This window comes from Salvia miltiorrhiza, chromosome 2 (assembly GCF_028751815.1).
Source record: "Salvia miltiorrhiza cultivar Shanhuang (shh) chromosome 2, IMPLAD_Smil_shh, whole genome shotgun sequence".
NCBI lineage: Eukaryota > Viridiplantae > Streptophyta > Magnoliopsida > Lamiales > Lamiaceae > Salvia > Salvia miltiorrhiza.
This window is the reverse complement of record NC_080388.1, coordinates 29316209-29324178: the sequence shown is the minus strand read 5'-3', so window position 1 is coordinate 29324178 and position 7970 is coordinate 29316209. Positions and strand designations below refer to the sequence as shown.

At 40.3% G+C, this 7970-nt stretch overlaps 1 long non-coding RNA gene across 1 annotated transcript; it reads right to left on the bottom strand.

Annotated features, from left to right (window-relative positions):
* Positions 1–3861: 3861 nt before the first annotated feature.
* Positions 3862–6899, bottom strand: LOC131013234 (uncharacterized). Its single transcript, XR_009097599.1, has 3 exons — positions 6637–6899; positions 4623–4684; positions 3862–4103 (listed from the first exon to the last, which is right to left on the bottom strand). It is a non-coding gene; the product is annotated as an uncharacterized LOC131013234 (long non-coding RNA).
* Positions 6900–7970: the final 1071 nt, after the last annotated feature.

The following is a 7970-nucleotide window of genomic DNA, read 5'->3' as shown; positions in this document are numbered from 1 at the left end:
AAGAGCTTTCTTGCTTGCAATGTCGAGATGATCGGCGTCTTCTTCCATTTTCCCTCAATGCCAATGAAGGAAGTAGGTTCTTGGCCAGGTGGCTGAAAAGATATCCGTCTCTCCTTGCATTGTATCTTGGCATGATTCTCCTCTAACCAATCCATTCCCAAAATTATATCCAAGTGCCACATAGGCATCAATCTCAGGTTTCTAGCCTCGAGCTTAATCGATTCTAACTTAAATTCTAAGTTAGGGCATACGTGCGAAACCGTAGTAGTTCTGCCTATAGGTGTGGTTACTCTTAGAGATTGTGGGGCAGGCTCTACTTTCAATTCTAAGGTATCGACACAAGTATGTGAGATAAAAGAATGCGAAGCTCCAGTATCAAACAAAACTACGATAGGCACTCCTTTCAACTCGCCTATACCTGTCAAATTTCTTTGATTCTTCTCTGGTGCCTTCTGATCCAGTGCAAACACCCTCTGGTGATGCGGTTGATTTGTCTGCGGGGCTGGTGGTTGCCTCTTTCGCTGACGTGGTCGATAGGCTGGCTGTTGTTGCTGTGGCGGAGGTAGCGGTAAGATTCCATCCATTGCTTTGAGTTGTGGCCGGAATTGGTTCGATCGTCCTCCGTTCCCACTTGGCTGACGATTCGGACACTGGTTCGAGTAGTGTCCAACTTTTCCGCAGGTGTAACAGGCATTCTGTCCCATTTTACACTCTCCCAAATGGAGTTTATTGCACTTCGGGCAAGGCGGTAATCCTCGCGGTCCTTGAAAAACTGCTGCTGGGGCAGCTGGGCCAACATAAGGTCGTTTATCTCTGTTCTGAAATTGCGGTGGCACATTCTGACTCTGCCACGGCTTCTTGGGACCTTGATTTCGGTCGTCCCATTTTCTCTTGCCCTTTTGGCTTTGTCCAGAAAAAGGATGATTTCCCGATTGAGCATTCGGGTTTGATTGTGGAATCGAGCCTTGACTCGGTCTCTCTGGCTGCATTGCCAGTTCCATGTCTAGCGCTCGGTTTAAAGCCTCAGCGTAAGTTAGCGCACTCTGACTCGCTAAAACGACTCGTATTTCTTGCTTTAATCCGGAGCAAAACAGTTCCGACATCTTTTCATCGGTATCTACTCGATATGGAGCATATCGGGCCAAATCGCAAAATTGTCGGTCATACTCAGCTACCGTCTTACTCCCTTGCTTCAAATTTACAAACTCCATCTCTTTCTTCTTTCGATAGCTTCGGGGTATGTATTTCTCACAAAGAGCTTCTTTGAACTGCTCCCAGGTAAGAGCTGCTATCTGCTCCTCGTTCATCGTCTTCTGCTTCGCTTCCCACCAGAAATCTGCGGATCCCTTAAGTTGATACGACATACACATGAGTCGCTCAGCATCGTTACATCTAAGGAATCGAAAAATTCTCTCCATACTTCGAATCCACTCCTCGGTTTCAGTGGGATCTCCTGATCCATTAAATGTTGGTGGATTTTGTCGCAGAAAAAGTTCCTCTACCCTCCTTTCTTGTTGTGGGGGAGGTGGTGGCGTGGGATCTCTCTGCTCCTCTTCCTCCTCTTCTTCTCGATCTATGTTCCTTCTGTTCCCCCTTCTTCTCGGAGGCATACTATAAAGGAAAAAAGAAACATATAACTATCGGCTTCGAAACTAGCCGTTCGTCATAAAAAAAACAAACAAGCGATTTCTGTTTTTCTCACTTCGCTTCTATATCTCTTTTGAAAAACTCAAAACTCTCAAAAATTCTCGTCTACTCAATTTCTCGTCTATCATCGATCATTATTCTCATCAACCTCTATTTCTCGTTTATCACTATGCATCAGCATCATCATCATTCTCAAAACTCTGATAAGGAAGGTAAAACTCACTAATCATCAACATCTCAGTATATATATATATAGGGAAAATTGCCTCTTCCTCGAGGGCTTTTACAAAAGTAGGATCCTATATACAACGGTCCTAATACTAAAATGATGCTCTAGCTATACAAGCATCATAGGTACTAAGCACCTATAGATATATGCTATCTACATATACACACTATACTATGCCTCTCTACATATATATATATCAACTATACATCTATACATATATGCGCGTCTACTAAATACACGATCACCAGTCGTCATCTCCTGCAATCCTGCTCGTCGCCTCGTCATAATCCATGTCCTCACTCGGCTCCGTCTCCTCGTCCTGCTCTGCCTCCTGACTCCCGTACTCGTCAATCAGTCGATAGACGCTGTCATCACTCGGCTCATCCTCAACGTCCGTGTCCATCATCGGTCCAAAAACCGGCACCTCGGGAACAGGTACCCATGTCTCAACTCCGTCGGCTGTAGTGTGACGCTGCAACGGCTGAGTCCGTCCGTATCCGACCGTCATCTCTGGAGTCTCCTCATCTGGGTCCTCCTCATCACTGTCAAGGAGTATGGGCCGAGAACTTCCCTCCTGGGCGTCTCGGGACGGTGGGTATAAAATCGAATGCATATATGTCTGAAAGGCCAAAGTGCCAGGCTCAGGTAGCGGGGCAACCCTCGGATATGGATCGAAGGGGACATACTGCATCTCAGGCTCGGTGGAAACAATCGGCTGTGCCAACTCAACCGGTGGCAGTGGCGAAGATGCCGTCGCCGGTGTCCAATCCCAAGGCGGTAACTCGGCACTGGAAAAAGGAATGAGTGATAGAAACGCAAACGGGTCATGCTCTACCACTGGAGAATACGTCTCAAAGGTAGTCGGCTCGGAAACAACAGGCTCAGATAGAACTGGCATCGGATCAACTGGAGGTGGAGGTGCAATCGAAAACTGCTCCTCGGGAAGTGGGGGCACAACAAGTAGCTCCCTTCCCTGGGCTGGTCCCTCTAACTGTCCATACGGCGGTGGAGGTGGCTCGTCAAAAGCAAAATAGCGGTGGCTCAACGTCGCGATGAAACCACGGAAATCGGTGCTCACTAACCGCCCAAACTCAGTCCTCCTGATATACTGCGGCACCAGCGAAGCCGCCCAGTCTTGCCATCCGAGTGGCAACTGTGGAATCAGGTGAGTAATAGCCTCAGCCTCGTCTATCCCATGGGCACTAGCCTCCAACCAGCGTCGGTGGTAGTACGCTAGAAACTCCCCAAGAGTATCGCCCTCTCGCAGTCCAGTAGTCCTGAACCATCGGCGCATCGCCTCGCTGTATCGTCTCTGTATCGATGCCTCCTCTTGACTCTGCATCCTGTAAAATATCACGTTCATTAGAAAATGGATACGAAACTTACTTGGTACATCTCAATCAACAACATACTCGTCCTCGTTGGATATGGTGGGGCAACAGCTATACTAGCCTCAACATTTCTCCTCATATTCCACATCAACTGCCTCATATCAGATTCCATCCTCTCAAACAATTCCGTCATCAAAACAATTCATAACTCATTAGTGAAACAAACTCAACTTTCAATCAAGAAAGCGACAAGAAACAACATCAACTTCTTACCTCGTTTAAGCCGGAGGAGATGGGGTGCTGGGGTTTCGTTTCAAACTAACTCTCTCAAATTAGTCTAAGAATTCAAATTAGACTAGTACTCATCTTAAAAGAGTAGAAGCAATCAAGGGTTCAACTTAGTCAAGCAATAGACTCAGAGCAGATGACCTGCTCTGATACCACCCTGTCGCAGCCCGAAAACCCGACACTAGTAATAGTGGGGTACGAGTATCGATACGACTATTTTTAAAGAATAAAAGATAAGAAGAACTAGGTGAACGTCATGCGGAAGCTCACGTAAAAGCATGCTAAGGAAAAACTTCATAAAATTAGGCCAAGGGTAAAATCGTCAACATTGTCATAACTTTTTAATTATTAGGAATTTCACGAACAAAAACAAAACGCGTATAGTTCATTTTTCATAAGGAAGCATAATTTGCAGAGTATCGCAGCAAAAGGCGAACCGATTATATGTATGAAGACACATAACCGTGAGTGTATTGCTTGATCTCAAAAGAAACTAAGTAATTCAAACATCAAGACTCTATTATCATAGAGGCAAAAATAACAATTTAATTTACATCATTTGAAACTCTCCCCCATCAGCACCAGTCCAATCTCACTCCCAGCTTAGCCTGCACATTTAGAAATACATGCAGGGCGTGAGTACATAATACTCAGTGGGCAAATGCCGAAAAACAAGAAAGGTGCTCTTAGAGCTATAGGTTTGAGGCTTGCCACATCTCAGCAACACACAGAAATAAATTAGTATCAAAAGAATCTGTGCATGCAGTTTTCATAATTAACATCATAAATAAGTGTCTGCAGACAAAGTATACGTCATGTATGTACCGCATCTACAACTCATCATCATAATTAAGGTACTGAGAAGTAGGCCTCCCTCTCAAGTACCGTGACCGGCCGACCCGAAGACGGCTCACAGTCACCTCTGTGCACAAAATCCCGCTTGTGGCAGGACCGAATTCGTCTCATCAGTAGAGGGTAACACACAAGCTCAACATCAAAAATTGGCAAGTCAAACAGTTCTCAAATATCATTTATCTCAAAACATTTGTTAATCTCATAACATCATTATATCATTAAATCATTTTAGAAAGCTCGGATAATATTTGTATACTCAAAATATTGCCCACCTGAAGTCCTTCGCTTATTCTGGAAAGAAATCAGGCAACTTACTTCTTCGTCTCGCTCGGGCCTTCATATGTCATCATCACATCGTCATCGTCATCGAAGGTTCATGTGATAAAACAAACCTTAGTCAGAAACTCAAATTCTAAATCCAATCTCTTCTTTACTCTAACTTCTCACTCAACGTCTATTTACCCGTTAAAACTCAATCCCTAGGTATACTTGGCTTCTAAGGATTCACACGTCCAATTTTCGACTTAACTCTCAACTCGACTCAAACTCATAGCAAACAAGCACATAAACAAGTATAAGCACTTAAGCATATTAAAAACACACATAGACAAGTCGAAAACAAGCTTTACTCTGCACTGACTCAACTTTAAAATCTCACCAGACTCTGTACAGAACTCTCCTGGGGTCGTAACTCATACCAAAAGAAACCTCTTCGAGTCTAGTTTCATTTAAAAAAACGTAGGATCAAAAACGCCAAGTATTTTAGGAGATATGACTGTTTTACTACAGTCTACCATATTCGGCAGTTTTTAGCAACCGAAAAGTTTGATTTTTGAAAAATAGTAAACGTTGTCAAAAAGGTCTGAAATTTTGTGGGTACTTGCCTAGGACACTCAGGTCTCAACCATAAAAAGTTGGGTTCCAGAATGCTAAGGAAAGCTACTGGAAACGACGACTCTATTGGCTACTCACCGAACAATTCGGCAGAATGTAGCAGTTTTAGTATTACATTTTATAAAAATAGCAAACGAAGTCCAAATGACATGAAATTTTACCGGTGTGCTCAAGACTCTCAAATATACCTACCATAAAAGTTTCAGGGCGTTTGGGTATCCAGAACCCCTCGAAAACAGTAGGTCAGTGTGTCGTGAAAAACGACTCCGAAACATACACACAAGCAAACATGCTCAACTCAACATTCATACAAAGCAAACACATCAAAACTCATTTTAAGCACTTAAAGCACTTAAAAACATTCAAATACATCAAAATACTCGTAATACTCAATCTCGACTCTTTTCTTTCATCATCCACTCAAATCTCATAGAAAACACTTCAACGAACATATCTAGCAAATTCCTTTTCAATTTCATGCTCGAAATTTCTCAAATACTCAAATATGATCATTTACATCATATAACTCATTATTCTCATATTTACTCTCTTTTTATCATAAAAACTATATTTATTACATTTTTATGAAAATCCATGTATCAACATAAAACTCTTAGCAAAACATGGATAAAATTCTCATAATGATCATAGAGCAAATTGAACCTTATTTTATCAAGCATCAAACTCACCTCATATAAAAACTCAAAAATCATACAAACTAAACTAAGCCAAAATTTTATTTAGCCTACAATAGACTTAATCAAAAATACAAAGACACTACTATCATGCTTAAAAACATATATCCCAAGCAAAAACACTTAAATAACACATAGACTAAAAAGTCCTAATTTTTACTAACTAACTCATTGAAATTTTTACAAACACATACAAATCTTTAATCTACTCATAGATCTTTCATTTTTAACCAATTAATCTCACATCAAAACCATCAATTCACCAATAAGGGCATATATACACATATCCCTAATTTTAGTAAACTAACCCACATCAAAAACTCCAATTGACATCATATACTTAAATTAATCCATCAATCATCATCATCTACACCTCATAGACTCATTTATATCATCAATTCATCATTTAACTCATTAACTCAAAAGTTACCATTTTTGGGTAAACTAACTTCCATCAAGGTTTCACATCTCATGACACATATTTCACAACATATATCAAACATCAATATACATCACATAACTCTCATTTTTCACCCCCAAACAAGAAAAGAAAAAGAAAAATTTTGAAAGGGGTGAAGACCCACTTTTTCGAAAATTTGGAAAAGAAAAGGGAGGGGTAATTTTCTTGCTCATCTTTCAAGAATACATTCACATAACATCTTTCAAACAAGATTTTAGGGAAGACATGGTTACTTACCCAAGTTCTTACCAAAGTTTACACTTTCTCACTCTAAATTTTGAGGCTCTTCTTCAAGGAATCTCTTGATCAAATGAGGATAGATAGTGTTTATGGAAAGTTTTAGAGTGATGTGAGGTGTTTGGTAGTATTATTGGGAGCTTCGAAGGTTTGCTCTAATGGTGGAAAATGGTGGAAGTGTGAGGTGAAGAAGATGAGTGTATGTGTGTGTTGGGCGAAAATTGTAGTGAGGGAGAGAGAGATGGCCGAAAATTTTAGTGAGGGAGAGAGAGGAATTTGGCTTTGCAAGATTGGAAATGATCTTGCAATCTTTAAAGGAGATTTGCAAATCTTATGAAATATTTGCTAATTAATGAATGATCTTTCTCTCTCTAATCTCTACACTCTCTCATCTCATACTCTCAATCTCTACTCTCTCAATTCCATACTTAGCAAAATTGAGACATATAACATATGGTATGGGAGATTAAAATAAAGTGTGAGAAGGGTGATTAAATAAAAATCACAAAACTATGGTAAAGTCACTCATTAATAAAATACCATAGTATAATTATTCATGTGACCAAAATAATGATCATAGCACTATTATTAGTGCACTCACTCAACTATAATATTCCTCTTCGTAGGAAAAAAATAATTTAAAAAAATTATGCCCGGAAAAATTTTCATAAACCGGCATCATTCGATTTCTCGATAAAAAAAAACCATACTTGCTTTGGAAACTTAATCAAAATTCCAAATGCTAAGGTCTCGAATAAAAATCATAATAACTCGGTCACAGTGACACACATCACGAAAATCACATAATCGATCAGTCACGTAATTTCACATAATGTCACATCAAAGCAGTCGGCAAACACAAACAAACTAGACATCTCTCGGACCGACTCTTTTCATCAAGGTTCTCACTCTTTCTTCCTCGACTCTAGGTCAGACTCATTATACCTATTCTCTTTAATAGGTCAATCAAACTCTGATAACTCAGTATCTGGTAAATCTATTCCCGGTAATCGGAAATAAAATTAAAATCTCAGCTCAATTCAATCAGCATCTCTATCTCAGCTCATTTCTCGAATCTCATCATTCTAACTCTATCCTCGGTTTAGTCACTCGTATCTCTATTTAAAAGACAATCTGTGTTATCTAATCATAAAAAAAAAGTCTCGCGTCTCAACATCTCAGTTCTCTCAATAGTGTTAAGACACTATCTCACATCATAGGAAAAGTACGGGGTGTTACAATAACTGGATTAAACTGGTACATAGGATTAATAGGTTTATTGCATAGATTTAGTTAATGAATTTACTGCCCTAGGATCAGTTGCTTTTTGACAA